General features: G+C 41.1%; 1 long non-coding RNA gene across 2 annotated transcripts in view; it reads left to right on the top strand.

The window, feature by feature from the left end:
* Nucleotides 1-14,160, top strand: part of LOC144587781 (uncharacterized) — a 244,065-nt gene that overhangs the window by 64,923 nt on the left and 164,982 nt on the right. The gene's annotated exons all lie outside the window — the stretch shown is intronic.

Below are 14,160 nucleotides of genomic sequence, written 5' to 3'. Positions count from 1 at the left end.
ATATGGTATTTAATATTTTCCCTTTATGTTTCATTGGGGTATGTCATTCCAATTCTGTAGTAATAGATGAAGACTTATTTATTTATTTAAATGTTTAAAACATACTCTTCATTCTTACAGATACCAGGGCAGTGCCCAAATATGGTTAAAACATTAGAAACTCTAGTATAGGCTATGAAACTAAAAGCAAGAAGCAAAACCAGTCAAATGAACCAAACAGCTAATGAAATGCCCCGGCCAAAGGGAAGAAGTTAAAATAGGGTTAGAGCTGTCATTCATCCAGGTAGAGGAGGTCTTTCATTGCCGTGGTTCCACAGTTGTGAAGTCCTTCTCCATTGTTGATATTTTATGTCAAATCCTACATTATGGATAGGTTCCTCCTGAAAAGAGAGAATTCCTTAAGTGCTGAAAGAATTTGATCATCACAGCTTTTCACACTAGCTGTAGCTTTCACATTAGCTGTTTTGTGATTGGTGAGCAGGAAGTAAACAGAATCTGTTTGCAAACAGGATTGTACAGTCAGAAAGGTCTGTCTGGAGCAGGGCTGTGGAATACTAATGGATTTCAGTTTCTAACAATGAGCTACAGTATTTGTAATGTATAATTTGGCACACAGAGTACTTGAGATGTATGGAACAGAGTCTTCCCAGATGATCTTAAGCTGTGGTCAAGCTGATAGAGGTGGAGAGGCTCCTGAAGATAGTTGGTTCCCAAACCATTTAGGGCTTCAAAAAGAAGCACCAACATCTTGAATTGAACTTGAAAATGAATTGATTTATTTCTCTTTGCTTCCAGATGTGCCAAGCTTTGCAAGACCGAAAGGAGAACTGCGATTTTTGGCAGACTTTGGAGAAGCGATCACATTTGAAAGGGGGGATTCTAGATCCAAGACTGATATTGACAAAACAGTGTTCCTTGGCCAAACTGAAGAACGTACTGGGTCTCTTGCTTTCTTTTGTCCAAGAGGAGAGAAAGGGGAAGCAGGAGAACCTGGCCCACTAGGCTATCAGGGACTGAAGGGAGACAAAGGGTCCCAGGGAGGATCCGGTGCCAAAGGGGATCCTGGACCAAAAGGAGATCCTGGAGAAAAAGGGGGGAGAGGCATAGCAGGTAGGAAGGGAGTAAAAGGATCATCTGGGCCACAAGGGGTTCAAGGGACTCCTGGGATAAAAGGAGACCCAGGAATACAAGGAAAACTAGGTGTTCCTGGCAAACAGGGCCCAACAGGACTTCCAGGCCGAAAAGGGGAAAAAGGGCAGAAGGGGGACTGTAGAGCTGTTGAACCCACAGCCTTTTCAGCTGCTCTTCAGAAAAGAAGAAGCTTCCCATTGCCAGGATCCCCAGTGAGATTTGAAAATATTTTTCTGAACGAAAATGAAGCTTATCATGACAAAGGTGTATTTACTGCCACTGCTGAAGGCACCTATTTTTTCAGTTATCACCTGAGTGTTTCCAGGAAACCACTGAGAGCTGCTCTTTTCCACAATGGCCGGAGAATTCTGCAGGTCTCTGGTGGGGGGCAGCCTCCTCCACAGGGCATATCCCAGGTATCTGGGTCAGTGCTGGTTCATCTCTCTGAAGATGATGAAGTTTGGCTCCAGATTCTGAATGCCTCCCAGAATGGTCTGGTGGCTGATGAAACCACTGATTCTGTGTTTTTAGGGTTTCTTTTATACCCTGATTAATACACTAAGCTAAGCTATGAACTAATAGAACAATGTAAAAAAAAAAACTTAATTGAAAAAAACAACAAAAAAACTGGTATATGTCAAGTTCTGAAACTTGTTCCACTATTTCAACCAATGGATTTTCTGTTTTCAAATACACTCAACTCACATTTCATTGTTTCCCTCTGTTCCACAATATTGGATAGACAAATTGACAAGGTGTAGACTAGAACCAGAAAGTTTCTATAATATTATCCATAGCCTAACAAGCAGAGCCTCAAAGTTGGAACTCCAACTCCACTTCTGAAAATGTAGGACCAAGTAGACCAAATAGACCAAGGTTCAAACAGCCAGTTAGCCATGAAGTCAGTTGGGTGACCTTCAGATAGTCACTCCATCTCTCAGCCTACATGACCTCACAGGGTTGTTGTGAGGATAAAAGATGGAGGTAGCATGTACTTGTTATGAGCTTCCACAGAGGAAAGGTGGGATATAAATGCTAACAGCAAATAAATGAAAAGAAGGTGACTAAGAGCTGAGCTGAGCTTGCTAGATGTCCAAATTGAACATCTTACCGGCATATGCATTGAGATAACAGTGTTGAATCCATGTTGAAAGAAAGCTGAGAGACTTATTATGGTCTTGGAAGCTCAGGATTAGCAAAGCTTTCTTTTCTCTCAGTTAGCCCCTTTCTTGCAGAGCTAAGCTTTTGGTGCCTAGATTTGAATTGAGAAGTGTAGAAGGAGCTTTCTGTTTCTTATGTCACTTCAAAATGTGCCATTAAATGTGCCATTAATTTGTGTCATCCCAAGACAAGTATTTTAAAAATCCATTAATTTTCATCTAAGATCTTTGGAGTTTGCACATTTTAAATTTACATTTTCTTTGCTTCTGCCTGTAATTCTTAATAAATTGCAATCGTAAGACTGGGATATTTCAATTTTTTAATCTGAATTTCCTTTGTATAAAAATGGTGATTCATTTTGATCCATTATTCATCAAGGTTAATGAATAAATGAATACGAATAAACGAATATTCATTGACGAATTGACAAATCAATCAGTAGATTCATCTGCACTTTAAAAAGCTATAACACTGGCCCCCGACAACCTGGAGACACCACATTTGGAGCTGCTCTTTTCCTTCTCCTGGACAGGAGCCTTGGGTGGTTCCTCTCCAGATGTTGGTAGAGGACACCTCTGGGGTCTGACCCCCCTCCGGACCACCCCAAGACTGGTATTGCAGTGTGCCAGCTGTGAGTCATTGCTGAGCTCCGTGAAATGATCCCACATGGCCCCTCTGCCATGTTTGCCCAAATGAGGATCCACTGCCTGCCCCTTACTGCTGGCCTGGGAAGAACTCTGTGTCCCAGGGGTGTTGCTGGTCTGGGAGGAGGGAACAGATGACTCTGGGGACAGAAGTGGGTTGGGGCTGTGAAGCCTGCCCTGCCGTTACTGATTCCAAATCAGACTGGGGATATTCGGAAACCAGTAACTCCTCAGATTCCTCTAGGAAGAGGAGTGGCAGTTCTTTTGGCACCTCTGGAAAATTTGTTTGCCTGCCTGCAAGGCCACTGGAGGAGGGACAGTGTCACTGGTTATTGTAGACGTGGTTGTGCATGTGGTGGTCATGATGACGGTGCTGCTACCTAGCCTGCATAGCTTCACAGCCTTCTTTCCCTTAGATTGTCCCTGAAAAAATCCCTTCATTTTCTACTGTCTGCCTAACATACCAAGTAAACAAATAAAGCAATGGAGATTGAGGAAGGAGACTAATAGAGGGTCAGAGAGTGTGTGTAAATTTTATTTTTAGAATGATTGTGGTGTAATACTTTTACTAAAATGTGACCTGCCTGCCTGCCTAAACAAAGCCCCCTCAGTATAATGTAATTAGGAAAGTCTCCCCCCCCAACCCACTGTGACAGAGAAGCCAAAAAAGGCCAAAAAGAAAAGCCCTGTCAGCTAAGTCTCAGTCACACACACACAGACACCCAAATAACTTTTGGAATAAAAAGGAATGATGGATCCAGCCACCCACCAAATCCCCTGAGAGACACAAGCCTCCCTAAAATGAACTTTTGTAAACTGTATAATCTTTATTTGTTTATTTATTTATTTAATTTATTTACAATATTTTTTAGCCGCACCATTGCCAGTGGCTTCTAATCCTGCCACCTAGCCACCCACCAAATTCCCCAAGAGACACAAGCCTCCTTAAAATGAACTTTTGTAAACTGCATAATCCTCCCACCTAGACACACACACACACACACACATACCCAAATAAGTTTTGGAAGAAAATGGAATGATGGATCCAGCCACCCACCAAATTCCCTGAGAGACACAAGCCTCTATAAAATGAACTGTTGAAAACTGAATATAAAGGAAAAGAGATTCCACAGTACACGACGACAGTTCCACTTCCCCCATCGGATGATACCCACACACAAGCTTCCAGAAAAAAGGTTTGATTACTAATCCTACAGCTAAGGAAGCTGTACTGTACCTCTCCCGGATTCCCCCAGCTCACATGAGCAAAACTGTACAGGAGAGGTGATGGGCGAATGCAGGCAGAGGCTAACTCATTTGCAGCAGACACTGGAAACATTAAACCTAATGACTAAGGGTGTGACTACATGGGGGAAATAGACTGCAATCTGAATTTCCTGTAGAGTCGTCTGATGCAGTCTTTCCCCCAGTGAAGCATGGGGAAATGCTCTCCAGCCCTATTCCAATCTGTCCCCAAGCAGGACCTTTTTTGGTCCACTGCAGGACTTCTACCTTTGGGGACCTGACTGGTTCAATTCCCTGGCAGATGAAGGGTTCCTTTAAGGGAGATTGCTCCCATTAAAGGAACCCTTTCTGGGTGTGATCAGGCCTTTGCAACCATCTGAAGGCACCCTAGGAAGTAAGGCCCATGGAATACAAGGGAATCATATAATTTGATTGATACCAGATAAACGGAGTATTCACTGTAGAAATAGGATTTCTCCCTCCCTTTGGCAGTACACGGGTAGTTTTAATTTAGGATCATGGAGGCATGTAGGTTTGGATGGCCTAAAAAGAGGGTAAAATGACATTATACTGTACATTCCTACTGAAAAACTCAGGCAAAATGGAAAAAGAAGAAAGCAAAACAACTAATACAAGAAACATAATAACCAAGTGTACTATTAAAATACATCACATTTTATAGCTTTCCAATTTTGGACATAATTACAGATCTTCCCTTTTCTAAATAGTTATAAGTAAACAATTCAAAATAACTATATTAAGAAAAAACTAGGGAGGATTGAGGAATGAAATTTAGTTGCATTTAAAAGTTGATGCATGGGCAATATCTAAACTTCGGCATTCAAAATATACATTATAATTAGAATTCAACTGACTGAACCCCAATAAGCAATTTCTGTATAAACCGGAAATGCAGATTGCTCTTGTTATAAGAATGCTGCAGTTTTTGTGCCTGTTATATTTAATTCCCAATGTTTTTGGCTGTGAGCCTATCGGAAAAATACATGTATAACTTGGTTAACACAGTAAATTTATCATTGGGTACAATAAATGAATGGCAATACACACTTTATTGGTTTGTACTGTAGATTGCTACCTACTCTGAAGTGTAATTAGAAATGTTTAAAGTCTACAGCTGTTTAAAGAAAATTCTCATCTGTGTGCCCCTGGTGATTCCTTTCACTAGGAACCTGTCCTTCTTCCTAACAATGGACCTTTGCATAAAATATTATTCTCTACTAAGAATATTTGGTTCAATAAAGGGAGCCACCGTCCGGTCTTTAGATTCCAGGGCCTGAGCAGGGGTCATAATGATACAGCCATTTTTAGGCCACTGATTCATGGAGTCCTCTTAGGTCACATGCAAATTAACGGCGCATAACATTAATAAAGATTATTTAGCCATTTGCAAGAGGTGTCTGACTTTTGGGATGGCCAAAGTGAACAGGAAAAAAAAATATGGTTGCAAAATTGAAGGAAAGGAAAAACAAAGAAAAACAAAACAAAAACAAAGATGTTGCCGCAAGTGGAAACTGACCTTCTTTGAGGAGAAGATGCCACTTCTTCTCATGATCTGGAGTGCCTCAGGCCGTGATACAACATCCAAAGGATTCTCCAGAAAGCAAAAGCACAAGAGAGTAAGAGTGAGCGAGAGCATTTGAATGTCAATATCAAAATGAATCCGTTTTAGCTGCATAAATAACAAAATGAATGGAATTCATAAAATGCGGCAGCCAGGCTCCTTAGTGGGGTGAGAAAACACCAACATATCTCCCCCACTCTGGCTGCTTTGCACTGGTTGCCCATCCGTTTCTGCGTCGACTTCGAAGTGCTAATGATCACTTATAAAGCCCTAAACGGTTTGGGACCTCAATATTTGGCAGATTGTCTTCTTCCACCCAGATCTACCCAAATCACCCGTCACCGCCAGCAGGGACGGCTGAGGGGTCTGACGCCGAGAGAGGCTTGGAAGGAAAAAACTAGAAACCAGGCCTTCTCGGCGGTGGCCCCTCGGCTATGGAACGCCCATCCTACAGAAATTCGGTTGGCACCCTCGCTGGGTGTTTTTAAAAGACAGTTAAAAACTTGGTTATTTAAGCAGGCCTTCCCTCCAATCAGCTAAGTCTTTTATTTTTATTTTTCCCATCTTATCCTATTGGCAATTCTTTCCTAAATTAATTGTATTAACTAATATACCAATTGTATTTTTATGATTATCTATATTTTATATTGTCTTATTTTATGCTGTAAGCCGCCCCGAGTAGACCTGGTCTAGAGGGGCAGGATATAAATTTAATAAATAAATAAATAAATAAAATAAAATAAAATAAAACCAATCATGACAAAAAAGAGGGGCTTTATAATGAAACAAAGGTATAATCAACGGAGGAAAAGTGCTGCACACCTGTAACAGAAAAAAGTGACTGCTCTAGCTAAACAAGTATCTCTTCCAGGCCATGTGGCAAACTGGGGCTTTCAAAGGTGGTTGTGATCTGCTGTTGGGTGGTATGCTCAAATAGCCAAGCAAGAAGATATGGAGTTTTGTAACATTTCTCCCAAGCTGTCATCCCAATCCTAATTAGACTCCTGAAGCTGCTTTCATTCATGAAGCTAAGAACCAACCAACCAACCAACCAACCAACCAACCAAACAACCAACACACACACACACACACACACACACACACACACACACACACACACACACACACACACACACACACACACACACACACACACACACACACACACTTACTTTCCAGTTGCTTCTATGTGTGCTCTCCTGAATGCCCCAAAATGCTTCCCAGTGATCAGTTTGACATTGAGAACCCGGTTCCTTCCCCACTCCTAACAATATTCTTCCATAAACTGTCAGAAGCTTACTCCTGTCAGCCCCAGCCTGCATAGTCAATTGTGAGGAATGCTGGAACTTTTATTCAGACAAAATCTTGAAGATTACACCCTAGTTTCAAAGGAAAAGCATTGCTTATTGTTTCACCCAATTTTGGCATTACAGTAATCAGTGGTAGTACAGTGTGATATACAGTGAGTTCCTGAAGGGCAAATGATTCTCAATCGTCTGAAAGTTGCCCACCTTTGGCAAGAGCCCTGCAGTGCAGTGGTTAAACTGCAGTACTGCAGTCAAGCCTCTGCTCACTACTGGAGTTCAATCCTGACAGGCTCAGGTAGCCAGCTCAAGGCTGACTGAGCATTCCACCTTTGTGAGGTTGGTAAAATGAATACCCTGCTTGTTGAGGGAAAATTTATTGTTAGCATAATTATGTTTTTAAACCCCTGAGACAAAACAACAACAACAACATAAACTTTGTCCTTGTAAGATTTGGATCAAAAGCCACTAACTGAGTGCTGACAGAATGCTTCCAAGTCTCACGTATTTCCAACAAGTCACACAGCCTATGAGGTTTTCATGATTAATACTCCACTTCTAGAACTTACAAATCAGTCAGTTTGTATTTAACTGGGAGTGTAGCTATTGCTGTGTTATTGCATGTACACTCTTGACAACTAATTTTGCCTCTGCTTCAGCTGATGAGAGGAAATCAATAAAGTGTATTTCTGATGCTTTTCTTATGTGCAAGCTTTCCAGTTGAAACTGAAGAAAAAAATAATAATGAAAATACTTTAACTCAGATAATGGTTCTAGCAAGAACGCTGAAAGTCAGTGACCTTTAAAGTTGCTTATGCACTGGAAGCTGAAATTCATGAACACAGCAACAGAAAGCTAGAAGACAACAATGAAGGCAAAGGAGTTGAAATGATATCTGGATTAATGAGTACGATAGTTTGAACTCAGGAATATCTTTGGTGAGAACAAATGTCTGCAAAGTTGTGAGAGACAGTGCTTTATAGTGGTTAGTGCTTTGATTCTAGGCTTCTGAAAGCCTTGGTTCAAAACCCCATGTGGCCATGAAGCTTTCTGGATGACCCTAGATCAAAATCAAGAGCTAGGAAAAGTAACTTTTCTGGACTGCATGTCATTGGCCATGTCTGCAGGGAATTCCTGGAAATGGCAATCCAAAAAGTTACTTTTTCCTGCTCTGGACTAATCACCACCTCTCAGTCTAGTGTGCCACATCTACCTTGTGATTCTAAAATGGAAAGGAAAGATCCATTCAGCTTTCCATAAGCTTTTTGAAAGAAGAAGCATGAAGTAAGTAAGTAAGTAAGTAAGTAAGTAAGTAAGTAAGTAAGTAAGTAAGTAAGTAAGTAAGTAAGTAAGTAAGTAAGTAAATGAATGAATGAATGAATGAATGAATGAATGAATGAAAGAAAGAATAAGAATAAGAATAAGAATAAGAATAAGAATAAGAATAAGAATAAGAATAAGAATAAGAATAAGAATAAGAATAACTAACAAAGAACAGAGACCTGGCTATTGAAATATCTCATTTATGGAGTCCCCGTAGTCATTGGGGCTTTGGGAACAATATCACAAAGATTCACACAGTACTATAAGCAGTTGCAGCTCTCAGATGTACACTATCAGAGCAACAAAAATGGCAATATTAGGAACAGCATAATACTGTGCCATTATTTAACAGATACTTAGGGTTTGGGTTAAAACTTGTCAATACCAGTCAATGTTTTTATAATGTTGATTGACTGTGCCTGGTGTTTTTAAACAGTAGCAGCAGCAGCAGCAGCAGCAGCAACAACAGCAACAACACTGAAATCCAGCAGCTTCCTCCTAATTTCTGGCCAGTGTGTACTCCTTTTTTATTTAATAATTTTATTCAAATCAATAAGAAAAAAAGATATAAAGCAAAAGAAACACAACTCTACAGTTAAAGAAACAGTGCACGCCTCTACTATATTCCATTGGAGATACATGGATTCATTTTCCCATTTAGGAATCCCCATTTCCCTTCCAAAACTGCATTTTATCTTGCAAAGGTGCACAGTTATTAAAAGCAAGGACTTGTATGTTGCTGCCTAAATGTGCGGTGAAAAGGAAACCATGTTAGCTTCCTTTCTGCCCTGGCAGGATTCCCCTTGTATGAATACTGTAGCTACACCATTGAGAACAGGCACAAGATGGGGAACTTGCTGGATGTGGAGGAGGCAAGTAAACAATTTCATATTTAGGCAGTAGGATATTACCATAGTTTTCCCTACAATTTAAATGGAAACAATAGGCAAAATCCAGTGGCATAACTTGCTCAGGGCCAGAACTGTACATTGCAGAGGGCCTATTATTGGAAGTTCAAATCTATTAGTGTTCCAGAGACTTGATTCAGGCAGACCGTGGTGATCATGAAATCATACTTGTAAAAGAAGCCAGTGTTTACCTCTTGATGGACAGTTACAAAACACCATTTGTTAATTTAAACAGTACTGGGCTTTTTCTTCCAATCTTTCTTTATCTTTGTACCTGATTCAGACTGGACAGCCTTACAAATAGATGAGTATTCTCTACCCTTCAAAGAAAGCACAAGTTACTATTGCATATATGGGTACTGATAGATGACCATAATCACTTGCAGCCCCCTATGGAAAACCCCAAGAACATATTGATTATTTTGACCTTATCAATGGACCCTACTGCAAGGAAGCTGCCACTGTGTAGATCAGGGGAGGAAAGCCACCAGTCTGTAGTCTTTATCCAATCTTTTGGGCCCCTTAATCTGCTTTATGGAGACTCTGTCTCCCTCTCTCCAAAGCCCCATGTTCCCAGTACAGAAACAGTACAGGAAAGAGCTGGTAATTTCTGTGTCCGGGCAACACCTTTACTTTCCTCATATTTTTTAAATGTCATGAAGACAAGTGGACACACCCAACATTAAAAAAAGACCTTCACATACATTTCCAAATTTCCTAGGAAATTTCAAGAGTTGCCGAATCTGTGATGGATTTTTAAAGAGCAGGCACCATGCTAAAGGCAGACTGGACAACTCTTCTTGTCAGTCTTATGAGGCTGTGCATCTGGCCGGTGGCTAGACCACTGAGCTGGAGTCTGGGGGACACGGGTCCAAGTCCTACTTCTGTTCTGCGATGACAACGTAATGGGCTGGAGACAAGCTGCCATTTCAGAATTTCAGCTGTCCACTTGCAAAGTGACAATAACAGAGATTCGTTTGCAGCACTGTTGGTGAACAGAAAGACATTGTACATTGTAAATATTGCATTGAAATAAATAAACAAAAATAAAAATGTATGCACTGCTAATAGCTGCTGTTTTAAACATAGCTATTAAAGCGCGCGGGGGGGGGAACAGGGGACGGACCCTTTTCTGCAAGGTAAGTAGAGAGGACCTGAAGAACATTTGTCAGAGGGCCAGATGACCTGCAGATGGCATTGAATTTGCATTTACTCCAATTTCAGTTCTGCTGAATTTCTGGAGAAGTCGCCAATCTCTGTTCTTCTCTGCCCACTGCATCCTCTCATTGGCTGTGATTAAAGTAATTAAAGGAATAAAATAGATTACTACATGCTGGAGAATGAGACTGGCTTCTTCAGTATACTTTGCAGGGTGAGAACACCTGATAAGGACAGCGATTGTAAGGTAGGAGATAACAAACACTTCATCCTCTTGAATAAAGTACATTTTGCAAGAATGTTCAGGCTTCAAAGGCTGCTTCCTGTAGATTTTGAATCATGAAAGCAATTATATAGAAGACAAGTGCAAAGTTGCAAAGAGGTGGTGTACTTTTCTTGGGGGAAAAATGGAGGTTATTGCAGGACAGTGATACAGCCATTCTGTTTGCTTTTCATTAGACACAAATTTGGAAAACTAGAATTACTCACCTTTTGTGGACAAAAGTCAACAATAATGGGCAATTAAACATAAATATAGGGGAAAGGTTGATGTCTCGGAGCTCAATCCACTGCATTTGAACATAGATGTTTTGGTAAACATTATTTTTATGGGTCTTTTATGAAATACCAGCTGAAATCTTGCGCACACTTAGTGTCACAAGTGGCATGAAAGCAGACCTACTGAATCCTGGGGATCTTGGTGAATCAAACCCTCCATGAGTTCCACTGATTCAAGTGGGCCCACTATAGATGTAACTTCCTACACTCTAGTTGCAAATAGAATAGGCCCTTTTGAATCTATGGAGAAATTCATTCAGGCTGAGTTTTCCCCCTCCCTTCTTCCCCTTCACCCAAAGTATTGTACTGGGGGAGCCATGGCTAGTGGCCAGTAAGTCAAGAGTCTAAAAAGCTTGGGAACCATTGGCCTAGTGATAGGTTTAACCCAATGTATGGTGGCTTCATGGGTTCATAAGAATTTGAATAGGGAAATTAGATGCATTGTCTCATTACAAATAACTTTGGGCCAAGTAAAACGAGACACTGCTTTTCAATTAGAAGTTCATAAATACTTATCCCTCCAGAATGCATTCCCTCAACACTTCAAGGAGGAAAAATTGTAGAGAAGAAATATAGGGACTAAGATCAGCCTAACATTTATTTTACTCTTCTCAAAAACTTGAGCTGGCAGTGTATCTGAAGGAGCTGAGAGGTTGCTGGTTTGCTCTTGGCAAACATTTCACTGAACAACTTTGGCCAAAGAAGGAAAAACCAGTACAAAAGGCAAGGAAGATTCTATTTCCTTTGACATATAAACCCAGGAGGGAGCAAGATGATATTTCCTGCTCCCCTAGTAGGTCTTGGTCAGACTAGTTTGTGGGTCTGGTTACCCAGGAAAGCAACCTCTTCCTGACTATGCACTTCTTGCTCTACATCATATGATTTTGTGGAGAGAGAACTGATACTCATGGTGTAATCACAAGGGAAAATAAATTGCATTTTGGACCACTTATGAAGCAGTCTGGTGCCATCTATTACCTAGCAATCACACAACATATGGGGAATTGCCTATCCATGTTCAAGCTGGAGGTTTTTTGGTACAGTTTGGGGGCTCCTACATTTTCGGGATGTGCTGGAGCAATTCCCAGAGAGATGGAAGGTCACTTTAAGGGAGATTGCTCTCTACAGAGTGACTCCATTATGATTGGGCACAAACCTTTCCTGCCATCTGATTGCACTGTCATTCAGTCCTTCTCCCACACTTTATGGAACACTTTTGAGCTACCTTAAAGCATGTGAAATGTTATGCATCATGAAGAGAAACCATGGGAACAACCAGGAACTGCGGTGGAGAAAATTGCACCTCTAGGGCAGGGATGAGCAAAGTGTGGTTTGTGGGCCAGAGGTGGCTTTCAAAGGCCATTCCCCTTCACCCCTGACTCCCAACTCTGCATGAAAAAAAATTGCTTAACTTTTTTTTGGTAAAAAGAATTTGGTGGTATAGGGGACAACTTTGCCATCCAGTATTTGTGCCTCTGCATTCCCATTTTAAAAAATGAGACAAATTTTGGAGGGCGTGAGAAAGCTTTTCTGTAAAATCAGTTTGTAAAAGAAAAAAATATTTGGTCTATGTGGCAGCACTCCTTCAACATCTTGGGTAGGATCATGCAGCCTCCTACCTCTAGAATTTGCCGCCCACTCTTGCTGTCAGTCAATGGCAGGTGAAGGCCCCCCCTCTCCCCAGCTCATCCTTTTTCCCCTTGCACTCCCCTATCTGGAGCTCATGGAATTCTTCAAGAGCAATGATTTTGTCTTTTAAATCTGGGACAGGTCCCTCATCTATTTAACACACACACTAAGAGAGAAAAAGAGAGACTCTGTATTTCAAACCTAAAGGCTGACTTCCAAGCAGTTCTACTTTTGCTGATTGTTTTGGAGTTGTCTTAGAGGCAACTGCAGTATTCAGAGGGTCCGGGGTGGAGAAAACCGGCCCCCTGTACTTGCCAAGGTTGCCTGTTCCTGATGTAGGGTGAGGTATGGATGATTAATGCTGTTGATTAGGGTTATCATACCTGATTTGGGTAGGTAGTCTAGTTTGATTATGGCAGCATGTTTTCTAGTTCTTTGAGCCAGCTTGCTTGATGCTTATCAAATCCTCTGTCTAAAAGGACTGAATGGATATTCTAAGTGGTCATCTTCTCCCCCAGTGGGGGCCCATGCTTGATCTTCCCTTTCTCTGGAGGCTATACCACTTCTACTGTGGCTGAAAGTAGGCTTAAGGTGCCCAAACTAGGCAAATGCTTTGTTCACCACCTTGTAAAGCCAGCAGCAACTGTGTCATTCTCAATGATGACTAAGTTGGCCAGAGTACCTTCCTATGAGTCAGGTGCAGGAACAAGGTAGCTGTGACCCAGACTTGAATTAAAGTTTTGTGGCCCAGAGGCAAATTTCCAGTTGCTCCATCTGAGTTACAGACCTGGATTTATTTTACAATCTATCTAGAGAGCTGAACAGGTGTATTAAAATATGTGTAGTTTTAACCACTGGTACCCAGTGTGTTCTAATGATGGACAAGGACTCAGAAGGCCTGTGTTCAGATCCCTGCTTAGCCATGGAAACTCACTGGGGGTGCATAACTGGTAAAGCCACGCCTTAAATATCTCACTTACCTTGAAAGCACTATTAGGGTTGCTGTAAATCTGTTTCAACTTGTTGGCAAATAACAACATAATAGTTTTACCTAAGGCAGGCATGCAGACAGGCCAGATTTGTGGCAAATGGCTACCTGAGGTGCCAGATTTGTGGTGTGCTGATTCACTATCCACCTAAATAGATGAAACAAATAAAACAAGATAATGTTAAGTTTTAAAGCTACCAGCTGCAGTATTTGCACAGTCATCCTTATCAATCTTGTTTTCATTTTTAAAATTGGTAAGGAAATTCGTATCTGTGTTCTAATTCAATAACCAATAGGAGTGGCTAAATAAACCATGGACCTTCCCCTCTGTTGTTTGTTTATTGTGATCTCTAATTCCAGTACTTTGGATTGCCTCATCCCCAACAAGCCAGGGTCATATATCATGAATGCTAAGGCTTATGACTCTGGCTTGTTGGCAAAAGACAAACTTTAGAGCAGGTTTGGATATCATAAAAAAGCTATGGATGGATGTTCCATGGCTTGCTTAGCTACTCCTGAATTGGATGGT

The sequence above is a fragment of the Pogona vitticeps genome, chromosome 3, assembly GCF_051106095.1.
Source record: "Pogona vitticeps strain Pit_001003342236 chromosome 3, PviZW2.1, whole genome shotgun sequence".
Taxonomy (NCBI): Eukaryota; Metazoa; Chordata; class Lepidosauria; order Squamata; family Agamidae; genus Pogona; species Pogona vitticeps.
Note: the sequence above shows the minus strand (reverse complement) of the source record. Positions and strands in the feature narration are given on the sequence as shown.